Source organism: Procambarus clarkii, chromosome 24 (genome assembly GCF_040958095.1).
Source record: "Procambarus clarkii isolate CNS0578487 chromosome 24, FALCON_Pclarkii_2.0, whole genome shotgun sequence".
In the NCBI taxonomy this organism is placed as follows: domain Eukaryota; kingdom Metazoa; phylum Arthropoda; class Malacostraca; order Decapoda; family Cambaridae; genus Procambarus; species Procambarus clarkii.
In genome coordinates, this window is record NC_091173.1 from 30,218,303 (window position 1) to 30,239,506 (window position 21,204).

The 21,204-nt window shown below is 44.6% G+C and overlaps 1 long non-coding RNA gene across 1 annotated transcript in view; it reads left to right on the forward strand.

Moving 5' to 3' along the window:
- The window catches only part of LOC138368227 (uncharacterized), a 147,069-nt gene extending 127,111 nt beyond the window's left edge, over nt 1–19,958 (forward strand). Inside the window, exon 3 of the long non-coding RNA XR_011229545.1 lies at nt 16,879–19,958. This is a non-coding gene — a long non-coding RNA (uncharacterized lncRNA). The remainder of the gene's footprint in view (nt 1–16,878) is intronic.
- The last annotated feature ends 1,246 nt before the right edge of the window (nt 19,959–21,204 follow it).

Sequence of the window (21,204 nt, forward strand, 5' to 3'; positions counted from 1 at the left end):
CGAGGAGAGGTTAGAAGCATTAAGCATGCCAAAACTAGAAGATAGAAGAAAAAGAGGTGATATGATCACTACATACAAAATAGTAACAGGAATTGATAAAATCGACAGGGAAGATTTCCTGAGACCTGGCACTTCAAGAACAAGAGGTCATAGATTTAAACTAGCTAAACACAGATGCCGAAGAAATATAAGAAAATTCACCTTCGCAAATAGAGTGGTAGATGGTTGGAACAAGTTAAGTGAGAAGGTGGTGGAGGCCAAGACTGTCAGTAGTTTCAAAGCGTTATATGACAAAGAGTGCTGGGAAGACGGGACACCACAAGCTTAGCTCTCATCCTGTAACTACACTTAGGTAATTACACTTAGGTAATTACAGAAAGCCTTTGACACAGTACCTCACAAAAGGCTGTTACAAAAGTTGGAGCAGCAGGGAGGAGTCAAAGGTAAGGTGCTCCAATGGATAAGGGAGTATCTAAGTAATAGGAAATAGCGAGTAATGGTGAGGGGGGAGGCATCAGAGTGGCGAGATGTCACCAGTGAGGTTCCACAGGGCTCTGTTCTCGGACCCATCCTGTTTCTAGTATATGTAAACGATCTTCCAGAGGGTATAGACTCATTCCTCTCAATGTTTGCTGATGACGCAAAAATTATGAGAAGAATCAAAACAGATGAAGATAGACAGGGATTACAGGACGACCTGGACAAACTAAAGGAATGGTCTAGAAAATGGCTGCTAAAGTTTAACTCAGGAAAGTGTAAAGTAATGAAATTAGGCGAAGGGAGCAGACGGCTGAACACAAGGTACCATCTGGGAGGTGAAATCCTACAAGAGTCAAATAGAGAGAAAGATCTGGGGGTCAATATCACACCGAACCTGTCCCCAGAGGCCCACATCAAAAAGATATCATCAGCAGCATATGCTAGACTGGCCAATAGAAGAACTGCCTTTAGAAACTTGTGTAAGGAATCATTCAGGACCCTGTATACCACTTATGTAAAACCAATCCTGGAGTATGCAGCTCCTGCCTGGAGTTCATACCTAATTAAACACAAGACAAAGTTAGAGAAGATTCAGAGGTATGCCACCAGACTGGACCCGGAACTGAGAGGAATGAGTTACGAGGAAAGGCTAAGGGAGCTGAACCTCACAACCCTGGAAAACAGAAGAGTAAGGGGGAGGCATGATAGCCACCTACAAAATTCTCAGGGGAATTGACAGGGTGGACAAAGACAAACTCTTTAGCGTGGGTGGAACACGAACAAGGGGGGGGGGACAGGTGAAAACTTAGTACCCAGATGAGCCACAGAGACGTTAGAAAGAATTTTTTCAGTATCAGGGTAGTTAACAAATGGAATGCATTAAGTAGTGTTGTGGTGGAGGCAGACAACATACACAGTTTCAAATGTAGATATGATAGAGCCCAATAGGCTCAGGAATCTGTACACCAGTTGATTGACAGTTGAGAGGCGGGACCAAAGAGCCAGAGCTCAATCCCCGCAAACAAAACTAGGTGAGTACAACTAGGTGAGTACAGTGACACACAGTGGGCATATCACACTGAAGAGGCACACTGCTGCAGGCTCTAGGATAATTCAAATTATCTAAGTGTGGGGAGTAGGGTGAGGGTTGCAAGTGGTGTCCCAGAATACATGAAGGTGTAGGGAATTAGGGAATTTGAAAATAAACTAAGAGATAAGAAATAAGTGTTAGCGAATGAAAAATCTTGGGTAGAAAAGATGCTCTTTCAAAACAGCAGAATAACAACAAAAATGACCACCACCACAGGGGGGACAGCACCCCCAACAAAGGGATCTTTCGCAGGTTTCTCACAACAAGATGCAATGAAAGGTGGTTTTCTTGGCACGTTAGTGATTATTGAGGACATGCAAAAGAATTATGAAGAAAAGGTTATTAAATTAGAACAAGAAAAATGAAGGTCTCAAGATTGAGTTCTGTAATTTAAAAGGAAGTATTTTCCAGCAAGGTAAGGAAATTTCCAGCTTGACAGATAAGGTAAGAATGCAGGAGGAACTAGTAAAGGATAATGAGGCATGGATTTGTGAATTTGAAGAAATTAACAAGAAAATAGACTCATATGGTGTACAACTCCATGGGAGCCTGTGGGCTAACATGGAGTTAAGTAAGGATCTGCAATGAGAAACTTCATTGACAGCTCACATAGAGAAGGTTAATAAAGAACTAGAAAAGTATAAAGAAGAAATAAAAGAGACCTATGCACAAGTTGTGAAAGAGAGACAATCAAGAAAGTGTGTTTGGAAGTTAAAACCAGAAATGACCAACAAGAAGCAGAAATTAGGCAAGCAATTAGGAAAGAACTGGTTACCAATAGTAAACTAGTACAAAACACTGCAGATAAAAGTAAGCCCATAATAATTTTTGGATGTTTAGATAAGGAAATTTCATCTAGGGTGGACCGAGCAGCAGAAGAGATGAAAATCATAGAGAAAATAGTAGGTTTAGGAGAAGGCTCAAAGGAAAATGTCAGGGATTTTAGAAGAATAGGAAAATATGAGAGAGACAAGAAATGCCCCTTAACCTTCAAACCGCTAGGGGTACAAATGGCTTCAACACCCATAGGCGCAACAACAACAAAATTCCAAAAAATTCTTTAGACTTATAAAAGTGTTCATTTTTGTTTCCTGATCACGGAAAAAAATAACAAAAAAATTGTAGATGGCATATTTTAGTAGCAATAGGGTAGGGAAGTTTGGCAAAAAAGGGGCGTTGACAGAGCCTTTGCCAGACGAGGTCTACTCCGCCCGAGCTGTCAGGCGGCAGTTGCCACAAATATACTATTACCTAATTATTTCAATGTCTTTGATTGATTTTTTCGTAGTTTTTTGCAGTAATATTATTCAATAGATTGAATTGTGATATATTTATATAATAAAATGTGTGAACCATCGCTTTATTCAAAATTATGGTGTGCATATTAGTGATTCAATTATTATGTTCATAAAACAATAAACAAATAGCTTTGTTGTTATTACACTACATACACAGGTTATATATAAGTATCTGCATGTTTTGCTCTCCATAACAAACCACTAAGTTGGTATTGTGAGTCAAAATGCAACGAGGCGTGACTGCCACACACCAGCCAGCCACTCACTGCCACTCCCTCCCTCAACAACACCTCACTCGCCCTCATTCTCCTCCTACAATACTGTTTTTGCATTTATTCACTATAAACAGACGTTATATATAAGTATTTACATGTTTTGTTCACCATAACTGTACATCTAAGCTTGTATAGTGAGTAAAGGCATAAAGACATAGCTACTCACACAGTCAGCTGGTGGCGGCCACCTTCAAGGCCAGACGCACTAATATTTCTCCTCCAACAATACTGTTTGTGGTGTTATTATGCTATATACACACACACATTATATATAAGTATCTACCTCTCATATTCACCATAAGAGTAAAAATAAGCTGGTATGGTGCCCAAAGACCATAGTGGCCACCAGAAAACAACATAGTAAGTCGTGCTGAAAACACACCTCCCTCACTAAAATGGAGGTTCCCAACCTACTACTATTGCTGCTACTACACTCTATACACACGTTATATATAACTATTTACATTTGTGTTCACCATAGCGAACCACTAAGCTGGTATGGTGAGTGCAGTCAGTAAAAGGTGGCCACACCACCAAAGGTGGACAGATTTGTTGCTAGGCAAAGAAGTGAATGAGATGTATGTCAGGTTTTGTGAAATATATGAAAAGGCACAAAAAAATTTATATCAAAACAGAGAAGCAGAACTAGGAAACAGGATTGCTTCAACAGAAAGTGTGAGAGGGCCAGAGACCAAAAGACATAAAAATGGAATCAATACAGGAAGAGGCCGAACCCCCAAACATACCAGCGATACAAAGATGCGAGAAACAACTACACGGCAGTGAGGAGAGAGGCAGAAAGAAATTTTGAAAAAGGGATTGCAGACAAATGTAAAACAGAACCAGGTCTATTCTATAAATTCATAAACAACAAATTGCAGGTAAAGGATAATATTCAGAGGTTGAAAATGGGAAATAGATTCACAGAAAATGAAAAGGAAATGTGTGAAACATTAAACAAAAAGTTCCAAAGTGTATTTGTACAAAATGAAATCTTCAGGGAACCAGATACAATAAGAATTCCAGAGAACACCATAGAGCACATAGTGGTGTCTAGAGACGAAGTGAAAAAAAATGCTCATGGAGCTAAATAAGAACAAAGCAGTTGGTCCAGATGGAGTTTCACCATGGGTTCTGAGAGAATGTGCACCTGAGCTCAGCATTCCTCTACAACTGATTTTTCAGGCATCCCTGCTTACAGGAGTTGTAGCTGATGTGTGGAAAAAGGCTAACATAGTTCCAATCTACAAAAGCAGAAGCAGGGAAGACCCCCCTTAATTATAGACCGGTATCATTGACAAGTGTAATAGTCAAAATATTCGAAAAAATAATTAAATCTAAATGGGTAGAACACCTGGAGAGAAATGATATCATATCAGACAGACAGTATGGTTTTCGATCTGGAAGATCCTGTGTATCGAATTTACTCAGTTTTTATGATCGAGCAACAGAGATATTACAGGAAAGAGATGGTTTAGTTGACTGCATCTATCTGGACCTAAAAAAGGCTTTCGACAGAGTTCCACATAAGAGGTTGTTCTGGAAACTGGAAAATATTGGAGGAGTGACAGGTACACTTCTAACATGGATGAAAAATTTTCTGACTGATAGAAAAATGTGGGCTGTGATCAGAGGCAATGTATCAGACTGGAGAAATGTCACAAGTGGAGTACCACAGGGTTCAGTTCTTGCACCAGTGATGTTTATTGTCTACATAAATGATCTATCAGTTGGTATACAGAATTATATGAACATGTTTGCTGATGATGCTAAGATAATAGGAAAGATAAGAAACTTAGATGATTGTCATGCCCTTCAAGAAGACCTAGACAAAATAAGTACATGGAGCGCCACTTGGCAAATAAAATTTAATGTTAATAAATGCCATGTTATGCAATGTGGAATAGGAGAACATAGACCCCCACACAACCTATATATTATGTGAGAAATCTTTAAAGAATTCTGATGAAGAAAGAGGTCTAGGGGTGGTTCTAGATAGAAAACTGTCACCTGAGGACCATATAAAGAATATTGTGCGAGGAGCCTATGCCATGCTTTCTAACTTCAGAATTGCTTTTAAATACATGGATGGCGATATACTAAAGAAAATGTTCACGACTTTTCTTAGGCCAAAGCTAGAATATGCAGCAGTTGTGTGGTCCCCATATCTTAAGAAGCACATCAACAATCTGGAAAAGGTGCAAAGACATGCTACTAAGTGGCTCCCAGAACTGAAGGGCAAGAGCTACGAGGAGAGGTTAGAGGCATTAAATATGCCAAAACTAGAAGACAGAAGAAAAAGAGGTGATATGATCACTACATACAAAATAGTAACAGGAATTGATAAAATTGACAGGGAAGATTTCCTGAGACCTGGAACTTTAAGAACAAGAGGTCATAGATATAAACTAGCTAAAAACAGATGCCGAAGAAATATAAGAAAATTCACTTTCGCAAACAGAGTGGTAGACGGTTGGAACAAGATAGGGGCGAAGGTGGTGGAAGCCAAGACCGTCAGTAGTTTCAAAGCGTTATATGACAAAGAGTGCTGGGAAGACGGGACACCATGAGCGTAGCTCTCATAGTGTAACTAAGGTAATTACACACAGTCATAAGACGAAGCCACCACCCTCCCTCCCACAGCATTACTCCTCCCTCCATGGAGCATAGCGCTAAATATCACCACAATCCTGCTATTATCAGAACCCTGGTCAGTTTTATCACAGTCAGGGGTGTTCTGTAATAATATCATCGCTACATAATAGCATGAACAAGTATATTATGGCATTTTTAAGTGATGCTGTGGTCACAAGCTGAACAGCAGTGCTGTAAGCTCATGCTGCGTGCGTCAGGCTTGGTTGCTCACTCAATACTGAGGCCCCTAACACCCGGGAGTTTGGCCCACGATTTTGTTAAAAAAATGGCGTCTGTTTACAAGAGCCCTGATGAAGGTGTGGTGAACCCCGTGTATCCGCGGGCCGTTTAAATCTTGCGTAGTACTCCAACACGTCACATGACGTGATGCGCAGTTGACTGGAACAACGTCTACCACGTCATATGACGTGATGCGCACTTTAAGGGTTAAAGTTAGTAACTGTGTTCTTGAGAAGATTTAATTCTTGTTGGAGGTGGACGACTTTGGTAGATAGATCTTGATTGTTCTTGAGTAAGGCTTCAGCTTCATTCTGCAACGATAATAATGAACCTTGCAGGTTCATTATTAAGGCCGACTTCTCTTTGATTACTGACATTTGATCTTCATGTTCTTGAGTTAATAACTTGAGCCAAGGGTTATCAGCAAGGCGCTTGAAGTCAGAACAAGGGGCAGCTGCTCGTTTAAGTTGGTCCATATGGCTACATAATAGTTGCATGGCCCGAGTCGGAGACGGCGCTGCGCCCAGCTGAGATTGTTTGTTATTGTTGACGGGGGAAGAGTCGGTACCCGCCACGGCGGCCACCGAGGGGGAGATAGCTGAACTAATCATGTTGCTAGCCTGGCTAGTAGGGTTATTCCTGTTTGGTGTGCTTCCTTTCTTAAGGGCCTTACTGGTCTTATTATGCATGGTAACAGGATAAATGTAGGCAGGAACAATAGGGAAGACTCGTTGATGAGGCAGCAGTGAACGTCGGGTACAGCTTCCTCCAGGGAGCAACACTAGTGAGGTCGAAATGAGAGAATACGGGTTGGTCTTCTTAGCTTTTTCAATCACATTTGGGTCACTGTGTACTTAGCTGCCTTCGCTGTTCGTTCGTTCGCTCGTTGACTTTGTTGATTATTACTCGCTTCCGAAGTACTGAGTGTGTAATACAGTGTGTTACTGTGTAAATAGTGTGTGAAACTGTACATATTGTAATTTAAGTGAATTTTTAACAAGTAATATTGCGCCAATAAACATTTATTGTGGCCACATTATTGACACATGTATCACAGTTCCATGGATCATTCTGAACTTTCTATTGTATACATATTGTAAAGGACACAATATGCATCATATACGATTTAAAAAATCAAATAAAACCGCATTGGAAATACATAGAGCAAATAATTTATTTATTTATTTATTTATTTATATATATACAAGAAGGTACATTGGGATTGTGAAGATATATAGCATACTAATTACATTCTTGTAAAGCCATTAGTACACGTAGCGTTTCAAGCAGGTCCTTAATCCTCAAACCGCGCATATCATATATAAATGATATCAGTGACAAAACCGAAACCGCGCACATCATTTATATATGATTTCGTGTCTAGCGCTATAATTTAAACTCCCCGCCTGGGATAGGGGCAGCTATAGTACAGCCACGACCGATAGTTGCCAGATGCCACCTAGAAAAAAATCCAGGCCAACATTCTTGGGTGTTACAGCGTCAGATTTTTTATTTTTCTTCTCGAACGCTCATCCGCTCCTGACGACCCTGCTGCCCCTCCAACTTTATCAGCTGCTCCTTGAGCCCACAACATCTCAAACATGATGTAACAACCCCAGAAGGCAGCTAAGTACCCAGTGACCTAAATGTGACCAAAATATTCGACAAAACCTAACCTACTAGCTCATCTCGACCTCATTAGTGTTGCTCCCTGGAGGAAGCTAACCTGACGTTTGCTGCTGCCATATCAACGAGTCTACCCCATCTGCCTGCGTACATCTCTGCTGCTACCATGCAAAACAATTCTAAGCTCGGTAAGGTTGCAAAGAAAGATACCACACCTATCAGGATGAACCCAACCAGCCAAGCTAGCAACAGGAATAACGCGGCTGTCTCCCCCTTAGTGGCTACCGGGGGGAGTACCGACCCTCCCTGCGTCAACAATAACAAACCTTTCCAGCTGATTGAAGAGTCGTCACTGACTCGAACCTTACAACAGTTATGTAACCATATGGAGCAACTTAAACGAGCTGCCTCCCCATGTTCTGACTTTAAGCGTCTCGTTGATAATCTATGGCTCAGATTATTGACTCAAATACATGATGACCAAAAGTCTATAATCCGAGAGCAGTCGGACCTGATAATGAAGCTACAGAGTGATGCTTTAGCCATGCACAAGATTAACCAAGATCTGTCTGTCAGAGTCGACCACCTCGAACAGGAATTAAGCTCTCTTCAGATCTCGGTTACTAACTTTAAACCAGCAGAAACCTCTAAGAAGCAAGAAGAGATGTTACAAAAGTTAGAGAACCATTTTAACTCCCTACAACAGCAACACACTGCAACCCAAGACGAATCAGACCAACTTAAGCTCCTTGATTCTGTCATCATCTCATCACATGATTTTCCCCATGAAACTGACAGAGAAGACTGTACTGCCATCGTGATCCAGGAATTGCGTACTAAGTTGAATTATTCAATCGAAGCAAGAGACATTAAGTCAGCTTATAGAGTGGGTACCAAATCATCTGGTACAAACAACAGAAAGATACGTGTGAAGTTAGATAGCTGCTCCCGCAAGTCAGACCTTATCACTGCTGCAGTCGCTAGGAAATCCAATGTTTATGTGAACGAATGTCTTACCAGATTCAGACAAAATCTCTTATTTAAACAACGTGGAATTTGCAAAAGATCCTCTGCTATTAAACATTGTTTTGTGCGCGATGGTAAAATAATAGCTAGGAAGACTGACTCTGGAAAAACTTGTCATAACCACTGAAGCACACCTCACTTCTTTCCTGGATGACTGTGGGATATCAGCTGAATAACCAGAACATAATTTGTAATCTCACATACAACCAAAGTGTACTTAAGCTCTGCCTTTCCTTTCCAAAGGTGTTTATTTTTATTTTTATTTTATTTTTTTGTTTGTCATCTTTGCCTGTTTTATACTCTTAATTATTTGTTCTTAGTTAATCCCCTTGTCACTAAACCTAGGGCTTTTTATTACCCTGTTACTTAAAGTAACTTGGTATTTGTTTCTTATAATCATTTATTGGAATTAATTAACAGTATAATTGTTTATACAAGCATCTACCTCAGTATCTTAGTAAAATCTTCCACATGAATATACTCTCACCCTGTTTATTTCTGGGGGGAGCCCCGTCGGCTCCCCGGAGCTATCCCAGGCTGATATGCTAATGTCAGACTTTGGCATCAGTCATGTGTATTGAGTTCTTAGGCCTACCGGGGACCACGGCCAGAACCGGACCCCTCAGAGAGGCAAGGGGAGCAATGGCCTATAGAAGTCCCCGTGTAGTTGGAAGCATTCTATGTCTGCCATCGACCGGAACAGGCACCCAGAAAGGTAAGCGCCTCAAAACAAACCCCTGTTCTGGTTAAAATTGCTACCAAAAACCGAACTAGTGGATAGAACTCCCCAACCGAAAACAAGCAAACTAGTGTGACGTCACACACCGGCGCGCCGCTGTCTGCGCAGCTCCCCCTTCCCCCTCCCGGGGAGGGGGAAGGGGGAGCCCCAGACCCCCCGCGCCGGCTACCCACACCTCAGTTCTTGAGGCTGATGCTATTGGCGATGGTCGTGTGCTCTGGCTCCGGTGTCGCTACTGCACTGTGCTTTGCGTGTGGTGTTGGTTTTGTGGGTGCGAGAGCCAGGAGTTATCTTCAGTACTCGGGCTGCATGCGCCTAGGGCTGCCTTCCCTAGGTGCCCTGTAAGTACTGCCCTTGAGGCTTGGGGCCACCTTCCACAGGCTCCTTGGGGTCTGCCTCTGCTGGTCCGTTTTACCTTTCGGTTTTTCGGCCGCCTGTTGGGCTCTTGGGTGTTCTGTTCTCCCTTGTTACCGGCAGGTAAGAGGCAGTTTGCACTGGTAGGGGCGCAGGGTGCTGCTCATCTTGTATTTCCCGACATCGCGGCCGGCTCTGTTCCTTGGGGTTCGCTGTCCTCTTGCGGGGTTTTGTTTTTCTTTTTGTGTTTGCCTGGTGGGGGGTTCTGTCATTTTATTCAGTTTGTTTTTGCCCTTCCACTGTTCTCCTCGGTGGCGCCCCCTGCTAGGTCCCCGTGAGTGTACACGTCCCTGGGGTTCAGCTTTAGAAGTTTGCTTGGTAGTTTTGGGCGCCGGTTTACAGCACCCTGCCTGGGACTACTTGAGCGCGAGTCCTGTTAAAGTAAATGCTCAGGACCCTGGGAATCCCCTATGGGGCGCTTGGGTCCGATGGATGTGACCCCGGAGTTCCCACTCGCTGTGTGCGAGTTTGAGGGTTGCTCGGTCCCCTTGTCTCAGGGTGACCGTTTTTGCCTCTGCCACGCTGCCTGTTGGGTCGGTGATACTTTCGACCCTGAGTCCTGTGAGTGTTGCTGCTTGCTTGTGACTCAATTTACCCAATCCTCTGATGATTCTATTCGGGTACAGGCGGCGCGTACGTTGCAGTCTAGGTTTCGTCTGTTGCAACGCGCTCGGTTGCTTCCCCGGATGCCCCAGGGCTGCCCTGCTTTGCTTTTCGAGACCCGGACTTGGGGGTGGGGGTCGCTTCGATCCTGGTTCAGTCCGCACCTCCTCGTCCTTCCCCTTCTGTTCGTTCTGGTCCCCCGCCCCTGCTTCCGGCCCCGAAGCGTCTGAGGGTTTCGGGGTCGGAGCAGGGGTTACTTGATCTCGAGACTCGGGCAGCTTCGGGGGTTGCCCCTTCCGGGGGGGCGGCAGAGGCATTCGAGTCTTGTCTCCCGGCCGAAGCTTCAGGGTCTGACCAGTGGGCCCCCCTTCCTCCAGCTTTTCCGGCTGCTCCGTCCTTGTCTTGTGGGGACGGGGCTTGGGGAGAGGACTCGGCCTCGGGTCCTGTGGTGACGGACCTCGAGGCTGGGGAGGGGCTGACTTGGGGGCCTTGGGCCCCGCTGGACCCCGCCTGGGTTTTTCTTCCCACTGAGCGGGGCTTATTGTTACAAGGAGTGGGGTTTTCTTTTCCCCCCTCTGCGTACGAGTTGGATTTGGTGTCGGCCCCTCCCCGGATTCGGTTCCATGTTCCCCCGGGTATGTCGGTTCCGTCCTTCCGGAGGTTTTCGGCTTATCGCATCCAACCTGGTGTGGTGCGAGCGGCCTTTGCAGCTTACCTCCTGCGTGACCCGGATTATGCCTCGGAAATGGATCTGTCCACGTTCAGGTTTGGGACTTCGTTCCCTTTCTGGCTCCGTTACGAGGTTCCGGAGTCGTCCTGGCTAGCAGACTGCCCCTTGTTTGGTCTGGATTCCTGGCATTCCTTCTGTCGTTCCCGCACGCTGGAGTGGCGGGAAGCTTCCACGGTGCTTCAGGTTTTCCTGGGGGGCGAACTTGAGTACCTGAATGAGTGCTTGTTTGCCCCTGCCCTTCCCCGCGATGTGGGCGTTATTCAGCTCCATGTGCAGGTTCCCACCCTTTCGGCGGCGCTCGTTGCGGAGGACTTGCGCGCCCGAGGCCTTTTGTGTTCGGCCTTGCGGTTCTTTTCCCTCCTGGAGCTGTCTTCGGATTGGCTCACGGAGGATGTGGGGACGCTTGGGTCCATCCCGGGGTCCGGCACCTTGTCCTCGGCTGCGCGTTCGTCGGCTGCCTTGTTGAAGCTGTTCACGCCGATTTTGCGGGATGCGGTTTCCCTGTTTTATGCTTCCCGTCTCGCGTGTCGGCAGGCGGTGCTGGGTTCCTCCGTGGAATCTGCTTGGGCTCTGGCTCTTAGGCGTTCTTCACCTTTTTGTCCTCTCCTGTTTGGGGAGTCGGCCGTGGCTCAGTATATTCAGGCTGCGTCGGCGGCTTGTCGTCCGATGTCGGACTTGTTGGTTTTCCGAGGGTCCCGGGGTGGGTCTTCCCGGAAAGGTCGTGCCAGGGCTTGGGGTTCCTCTCGTCGTGGTAGGCCTCTGGTGTCAGGTTTGGGGTTGGCTCCTCCTGCGGACCCTCCCTCGTCTGGTCGGCGCGGTGTTCGCGCTGTGCGGGGTTCTGGGTCTGGTAAGGGTCGCCGGCCGTTTCGCGGTTTGCCCCCTTGACGGGGCGATGGGGGGGCGGCTTGCGCTGTTTGCCCGCGCCTGGTCCCACGATTCGTGGGCCTTTCGGGTCGTGTCTCGCGGCCTGCGGTGGCGTTGGGTGGCCCCTCCCCCCTTTGGGGGGTCGGGGCTGGCAGGGCAGGTTTCTTCCCCTGCGCTCTGTCGAGTCGTCTTGGAGTGGGTACGCTTGGGCGTCGTCAAAATGACGTCGTCCCTCAGATGGGTTTCCCGTCTGTTTCCGGTTCCGAAACGAGACTGCGCGGACCTGTGGTTCATTCTGGACTTGTCCCGTCTGAACCCCTGGGTTCATTGCCCCTCCTTTCGGATGACTACGCTGTCTCAAGTTCGGCTCCTCTTGGAGCCGGGAGCTTGGATGGTGTCCCTGGACCTCCGGGACGCTTATTGGCATGTCCCGATTCATCCGCGGTTCAGGGACTGGCTCGGTTTTGTTGTGGGGTGTCTGAGTTACTGCTTTCGTTGTCTCCCATTCGGGTTGAACCTGGCACCTCGCGTGTTCACCCGCCTTACACGGGTTGTGGTGGCTCGTTTGTGTCTCCTAGGTGTTCGGGTGTTGGCCTACCTCGACGACTGGCTGGTTTGGGCTCCCAGCCGGTCAGCTTGCTTGCTAGCCAGGGATTTGGTTCTTTCCCAGCTCGCCGGGTTTGGGTTCTTGGTGAACTGGAGGAAGTCCCATCTGGTTCCCTCTCAGGTTCGGACTTGGCTGGGTCTCGTTTGGGACTCTCGAACCGCCTCCTTGTCTCTCCCTCTGGAGTCTCTCCTGCGGCTGCGGTCCCGCCTCCGTCTGTTTCTGGAGGGCCCTCGGGTCACCCGGCGGTTGCTCGAGGGGCTGTGCGGGAGCCTGAACTTCGCGATGGTGGTCTACCCGCCGGGTCGGGTTTGGCTTCGACGGCTGTTCTGGTTCCTTCGGGGTTCCCCCTTCCGCCTCTCTCGCGATCGCAGAGTTCAACCCCCGGGGGCCTTACGTCGGTTGCTGCGCCACCGGCTTCCTCTTCGGGTTTTTCGGGGTTCAGTGCCTTGGCGCCTACCCGAGCCCTCGCTCGATGTGTACACGGATGCGTCGTCTCTCAGCTGGGGTTTTGTGACCAGTGCTCACCAGGCCGGCCAGGGGCGTTGGGATCCGTCCTTCCGTCGAGCTCACAGCACGGTGCAGGAGTTCGCGGCAGTGTGGTTTGCTCTGGGGAGGATTCAGGTGGCCCGCGGATCAACGATTCAGCTCCATTCGGACTGCTCTCCGGTGGTTCATTGCCTGAACCGCGGGGGTTCGCTGCGGTCCTTGTCTCTTTGGGGTTGGTCGCTTCGGGTGACTCGTCTGCTGAGTTCTCGGGGTTTGGCTCTCCTGGCGGTTCACGTACGGGGCGTGTCCAACGTCTTGGCCGACGCCCTGTCTCGCTTCGTTCCCCTCTCCGTGGAGTGGACGGTCGACGACAAGTCCTTCCGTTGGCTTTGCCAGACGTTCAGGCGCCCCGAAGTGGACCTCTTCGCGTTGGCGTGGTCACGGCGTCTTCCCTTTTATGCGGCGCCCTTCCCAGATCGCGAGGCCGTTGGGGTCGATGCCTTTCGGCTAGACTGGTCGAGGTGGGGGTTCCTGTACCTCTTTCCCCCGGTTCGGCTGTTGCTCCAGGTCCTGACTCGCTTAGAGACTTACCAGGGGAGAGTTGTCCTTCTGGCCCCTTGGTGGCTGGCCCAGCCTTGGTTTCAGGCGCTGGTTGCTCGGTGTCCGAACCCGAGGGTTTTCCCGCGGCTCTGCCTCTTTCAGCAGATCGGGCTGGTACGTCACGTGGCTGGTTCGATCTTCTCCTCGAGTCTTCGCCTATGGTTTTTTTGACTCGAGTCTATCATCATCTCTATGGTGATCAGGTGGCCTCCTTGTTGGTGTCCCACCTGAGGGCTTCTTCTCGGCGGCAGTATGAAGTTTCCTGGCGGTCCTTCCGTTTCTTTTTGCGTCTTCGTCGTGTTAGCTCCTTGTCTGTTCGGGTGGTCTTGTCCTTCCTCTTGTGGTTGTTTCAGGACCGTCATCTTATGCCTAACACTGTCGCTTTGTATCGTGCGGCGCTGGCGGAGCCGCTTCAGCTTGCTTTCGGTATCGATGTTACGTCTGCGCCGTTTTGCAAGCTGTCTCGTGCATTGTTTCACCTCCGGCCTGTTCATGCGTCGCCTGAGCCGTCCTGGTCTTTGGACAGAGTGCTCGCTTTCCTTTCATCTCCTCATTTCGTTGTGGCCCCTTCGGACCAGGATTGTTTTTCCAAGGCACTTTTCTTGTTGGCTTTGGCCTCTGGGGGTCGGGTAGGGGAGCTTCATGCTCTCCTCCGGCGCAGGGGTTTCTGCTCTTTTGGTCGTGGTGATTGTTTTGTTCGTTTGCAGCCGTCTCCTTCTTTTCTGGCGAAGAATGAGTCTGCTGCATTCCGGAGGGGTCCATGGGTGGTTGATGCTTGGTTGGTCAGGCCGGAGGTGCATCATGTTTTGTGTCCGGTTGCGGCGCTTCGCCGTTATTTGCGCGCCACAGCTTCTGTGTCCGGTTACGCGCTGTGGGTTGATTCGGTTTCCCTTCTTCCCTGTTCGCGGGTTCGGGTCTCTCAGGTCGTCTGCAGGGTTATTAGGTCCAGCCAGCCTGCGGTCTATCCCCGTGCCCATAACGTTCGTAAGTTCGCGGCTCTTGCTGCCGTCTTTGGGAATGTCTTGGTCTGATATTCGGGCGCGGGGATTTTGGCGGTCGAACAGGGTCCTGGCTGCTCGTTACCTTGTGAATGTCCCTGGGCCTCGTCGAGTCTGTGTTGCTTTGGGTCGGCGGTTGCAGCCAGTTGTCTTGGCTTAGAGTTGAGGAGTAAGCGACGACCGCCTCCCGGGTAAGTCCCTCTTTTTTCTGTCTGTGGGTAGTTAGCTCCAGGGAGCCGATGGGGCTCCCCCCAGAAAACCAGTGTTGAATGTAATGAAACGCCATTTTCTGGGTGAGTCCCGGAGGCTCCCCGGCATCCCTCCCTCCCTCCGGTCGGCGGTTTTTCGCGTTTTTGACATCCAGCCTCAAGAACTGAGGTGTGGGCAGCCGGTGCGGGAGATCTGGGGCTCCCCCTTCCCCCTCCCGGGGAGGGGGGAGCTGCGCATACAGCGGCGCGGCGGTGTGTGACGTCACACTAGTTTGCTTGTTTTCGGTTGGGGAGTTCTATCCACTAGTTCGGTTTTTGGTAGCAATTTTAACCAGAATAGGGGTTTGTTTTGAGGCGCTTACCTTTCTGGGTGCCTGTTCCAGTCGATGGCAGACATAGAATGCTTCCAACTACACGGGGGCTTCTATAGGCCATTGCTCCCCTTGCCTCTCTGAGGTGGCCCGGTTCTGGTCGTGGTCCCCGGTAGGCCTAAGAACTCCATACACATGACTGATGCCAAAGTCTGACATTAGCATATCAGCCTGGGATAGCTCCGGGGAGCTTCCGGGACTCACCCAGAAAATGGCGTTTCATTACATTCAACGCTGGTTTTTTACACTTAGATTTATATTAGAGTAAATTTCAAGATTTAATTAGATTTACATGTCATTTTTTTTTTTCTTTTCTTTTTTTTCTCTCGGAATTATCAATTTGAGCTCACTGTTTTCTTAGGTTCATACCAATTATAGGATTTTAATTAACCATTACTAAGCTAATTATCTTCAAGATCATTTTTTTTATGATTATTATTTTTCTTATTATTTTTTATTTTACATTTATATTGTCAGTCTCTACTGATTTTTTGTTTTTTTATTTTATGTAACTTCTGTGTCCTCCCTGGCTATCTATTGTATCTTTATTTTACTTCTAAATTGTTACTATTTTATTGTATTTGCTTTTATTCTTGTGTTTTGCTTTATCGTGTATCTTGTATCGTGATCCCTCTGCATCTCTTTGCACACTGATATTGATCCTGATCAAAATCTTCTGTCTCATATCTACACCAACCAGCACATTGATCATCATTATTGCAAGTATTTCACAGCACACCAGGCTAAAAACAAACTTCAAAATAGCACCTGTCTATCAGTTTATAACCAAAATGTTAGATCACTTGGTAAACATTTTGACGATTTAAATGCATTACTCACAGCACTAGGTACTAACCTATTGTTCATTATTTTAACAGAAACTTGGCTAAATAAAGACTATACCCAACTCTACAACTTAGCTGGTTATAAAGCCATTCATAACTGTAGGCCTAATAAAAAAGGTGGTGGCACAGCTATATATTACCGAGATACATATTACTTGAGATATTACTTCTCAAGGGAGTAACACTCCCTTGAGAAGGTGATATGCAGGAACCGACTGTAACACTAGAGGCTTCAACTTTGCAGGAGTCCCTTTGACGATCTGGAAGGACGCGCAGTACCCCTACACATCTTCGGGACTATGTTACTTAAAAAGCTAGACGGGGTGAATGTAGTAAAAGTGCTATATATATTGTATCGGAGGCGGAGATATTATTGTAACAGATGGATGCTTGCTTGACTGTTTTGTTTGGATGCTCACTTGACTGTTTTGTTTATGTCATCAGATCAGCTGTGTTGTGCTTGTGTACAGGTTGGTGGAATGTTAAGTTCTAGCTTAATTTTTATTTGTTTTAGCTTTAGTCATGTGCTGTTTGCTTATTGTTACAGTGAATAGACAGTGCTTAAACTGTATATAAGTATTGTATATTATATGGCTTGTGTTATTGCAGGATGTAACTGTACTGTAATTATTTGATCAATGAAGTCACAAGTCTGGCAATGCTCTTCTTTACCTCAGGAAGTGTGCCTGTTTGTGAGTGTGTGTAGTAATTTAAAACTAACCATGTGTCTGTTTCTTCCACAGGTGGAGCCCAAACCACAGTGTACCAATCTCTTCTGGCACAGGGTAGCATCGAATTGTCATGAAAATTGCCCCAAGGCAGGCACTATGTATTATCTTGCTTGATATATCTCCTCTGTTTTCTAACCTGTTCTCACACTAAATGCATCATGTTCATATGCTAGGGGTATAAGCATACAAATTTAATGCTTCTATACAATATAAAAGCATTGGAATTGTAAGATCTAATTAGTATCATCGTCAATAAGTTAGGTGGGTTGCTGTAGATTCGTATGCTTTGTTACAGTAAAAGCATACCATTGTACGCTTAAACAAGGTAATGGGTTATCATATAGAATGAGCTGCTCTCTCTCTCTCTCTTTACATTCCAATTTTGAATCTCATCATAATTGGATGTCTAGTTAGTGCTTCTCAGTTAATAAGATCCATGAATCCAAGGGTCTAGAGAACCTCCTGAAATTTGATATTTGGGTGGAAATGCTGTACGAGGGATATTAGATGCTTTTCCCTAGAGGTGAATGTTTAGCACCAGTGTAACGTTTGGGCACACATGTGACACTACACATATTACCTGTCAATGCTTGGGTATACACATGACACCACACACATTACCTCTCAATGCTTTACACTGCTTAAAGCGTTCATTAAAATCCTCGCGTGCAGATATTTACAGCTTCATTTACTAATGAAAATGTAATTCATGTCAAAATCACCCAATAATATATACATTAAATTTGTCAATATGGTGTATCCAAAGGTAATGAAAGTTGGGTAAAACTTGCATTATGTCATATATAATGTTCAATACAAATGATACAGTTTTGAATCAACAATTGACATAATTCATAATGCAAATTTTATCCAATTAGTGAATACATAATAATTATCTTGTATAGATTGGAACTGTTAAGTGTATGTCATTATTTTCATGATCTGCTCAAAACATTGAAAACCACACCTCATGTTTCTGTTGCCTCAACATGTAAACATATTTAAATAAATCAACAAAATGTCATGAGCACTTACTGAGGTCAGAACATGTAAATATATTGGGCAAACATGAAAATATTCACAGCAAATAAGCCTTTCTTAACATGTATATATGCTGTATTGTTATGAACACTAAAACATATTTGTATGAATATGTAAATAAATATATATAAATATATATATATATATATATATATATATATATATATATATATATATATATATATATATATATATATATATATATATATATATATATATATATATATATATACAGTGGTACCTCCCATAACGAATTTAATCCGTTCCATGTTCGTCATGTGAAACGGACGTCATACAAAACGAGTGTCCCCCATGTAACCAGTGTGATGCACTGTGTTTATTGTGAAATTTCCCTAGTGTGCATGACATCAAATGTTCCCCAAAATATAATTTTTCTTTGTAAAATGATAAATTACCGTCCCTGAACATGTCTATGTAAAAATAATTACCAAATTCCACTTACTTTGGCTGTGAGGGCGTGGACAAGGTGCGCTGTGACGTCATCAGGGGCTGGTCGCCCATGTGTGAAGCTCCCAGACACGGTCGCGCAGGCCATTCAAGCACCGCGTGTTGCCACAAATATATTTTCAAATATTTTTCCTATGCATTTCCAATGCGGTTTTATTTGTTTCTTTTATCGTATATGATGCATATTTGTGACCTTTACAATATGTATACAGTAGAATGTTCATAATTTTCCATGAAACTGTGATACATGTGTCAGTAATGTGTCCACAATAAATGTTTATTGTCACAATATTACGTGGTAAAAATGCACTAATATTACAATATGTACAGTTTCACATACTATTTACACAGTAACACACTGTATTACACACTCAGTACTTTGGAGGTGCGTAATAGTCAACGAAGTAGTCCATGGTACACAGCGCGACTTTGCTCTCCTTGCACCAGCTACAGATAGATTTTTGTTTCCTGTTTCATCGTTCTGTGTGCTTGCAAATAATGCACTCGCGTGCACCCTTGGCTTTAGTACTTGTAGGTGGTATGTAGCCAAGCTTGTAAAGCATAAGGTAGTATTGAAACGATTATAGGAAAAGCTCAATTTGTAAGGTAGTCTTGAAAAGATCGCTTTGTAAGGTCCCACACAGGAAGAGATTCAGCTAGCCTCAAAGAGTGTCCATCAGTCAGGAAGAGATTCAGCTAGCCTCAAAGAGTGTCCATCAGTCAGGAAAAGATTCAGGTATTCTTAAAAATATCAATGAACACCACCACCATGGAAGCCGCTAACACTGTTCATCTATGCTACTTGTATCAGATGCATCATCACTGAACGCAGAAAACGATTCATCTATGTATCATCTATATACATTAGAGATGGCAAGGGTGGGGCTCAGAGCTACACCTGGATACGCTCGCTGTATCATCCTCATAGGTGCTGTATCACAGGCATCCGACCGTTGTGTTAAGCCCTTATTGCGCCTAGCTTCACCAATGTTATGACCCTTATGTTCTTCAAACAATAGGGTCTGAATTGCACTGACTGAGTACAGTCTTTCAACACCGTGTGGGACAGGTGTTTGAGAGCCAGAGGCATGTGTGCTACAAATGGTTGCTCACGCACTACTAACCCAGCCAGCAGCCCTTGTCTTTCATATTCGTTATAGCAAAAGGTTCGTTCAGTGTTTGTTGGGTAGGCTGCTCCATTATGACAATCTTTGTTTCAAATGTGTTCCATTTGTTTTGTATTTATCACTTACGTCTCAATAATGGAGCAGCCTACCCGACAAACACTGAACGAACCTTTATGACATTTGTCCATTTTTCAAATTGTTTCAACAGTTCTTTTATTTTTCGTTTTTTTTTTTTTTTTTAAGAAACATGGAGCAGTCGACCTGTAGACCACCGAACGAACGTTTTTGACATTTGTACTGGTTTTCAAAATTCTTCATATTTTTTATTATTTACGTTTTTTGTATGTAAGAAACATGGAGCAGCCTACCTGCCGACCACCGAACGAACCTTTTGCTATAAGACAAATGAAAAATAAATATTGAACACATTTGAAGAAAGGAAAATGTCATAATGGTTTATTCAGTGTATGTAAGGTAGGCTTCTCCATTATTGAGACGTAAATGACAAATAAAAAACAAATGGAACACATTTGAAACAAAGAAAGATTGTTATAATGGAGCAGCCTACCTGCCGAACACCGAACGAACTTTTTTGACATTTGTTGTATATCAGATATTTCATTTCTTTTTTCCTACAAAAACGTCAATGCTTTGCAACATCTCAGCAGTCACCCTTTTATATCCCAGCATCATTAGCATCTTTAAACAAGAACAACATAATTTATGTGCATCGTCGGAGGCGTCTAAGAATGTGCAAGAAGCAGCGCGACCCCACCATGTGGTGTTGACGTTACTCAAACCAGCGTTCGTCATACGGGACGATTTGACGCCGATCGGGCCGTTCGTTACCCAAAATATTCGTCTTTTGGGGCAATCGTTATGCGAGGTACCACTGTATATATATATATATATATATATATATATATATATATATATATATATATATATATATATATATATATATATATATATATATATGTCGTACCTAGTAGCCAGAACGCACTTCTGTGCCTACTATGCAAGGCCCAATTTGCCTAATAAGCCAAGTTTTCATGAATTAATTGTTTTTCGACTACCTAACCTACCTAACCTAACGTAACTTTTTCTTTTCGGCTACCTAACCTAACCTAACCTATAAAGATAGGTTAGGTAGGGTTGGTTAGGTTCGGTCATATATCTACGTTAATTTTAACTCCAATAAAAAAAAATTGACCTCATACATAATGGAATGGGTAGCTTTATCATTTCATAATAAAAAAATTAGAGAAAATATAATAATTCAGGAAAACTTGGCTTATTAGGCAAATTGGGCCTTGCATAGTAGGCCGAGAAGTGCATTCTGGCTACTAGGTACGACATATATATATATATATATATATATATATATATATATATATATATATATATATATATATATATATATATATATATATATATATATATATATATATTGGTGTATACTGGCAGCAGGTTTTCTTTCAAACATGTTTCATTGAATATGACCGCATATTCTGTATTTATTATTTTCTGGTTTAGGGCTTCTATCCCTCTAACTATTTTCTTAGCATCAGGGCTTAATTGAAATAGGAGTTCTCCAAAACTCATTTTTGTACTTTTAAGGTGAAGAAAAGAAGTGATTTACTGTAGAGTGTATTACACTTATTTGTATAATTTGCACGGCGTTTCGAACCTCCATGGTTCA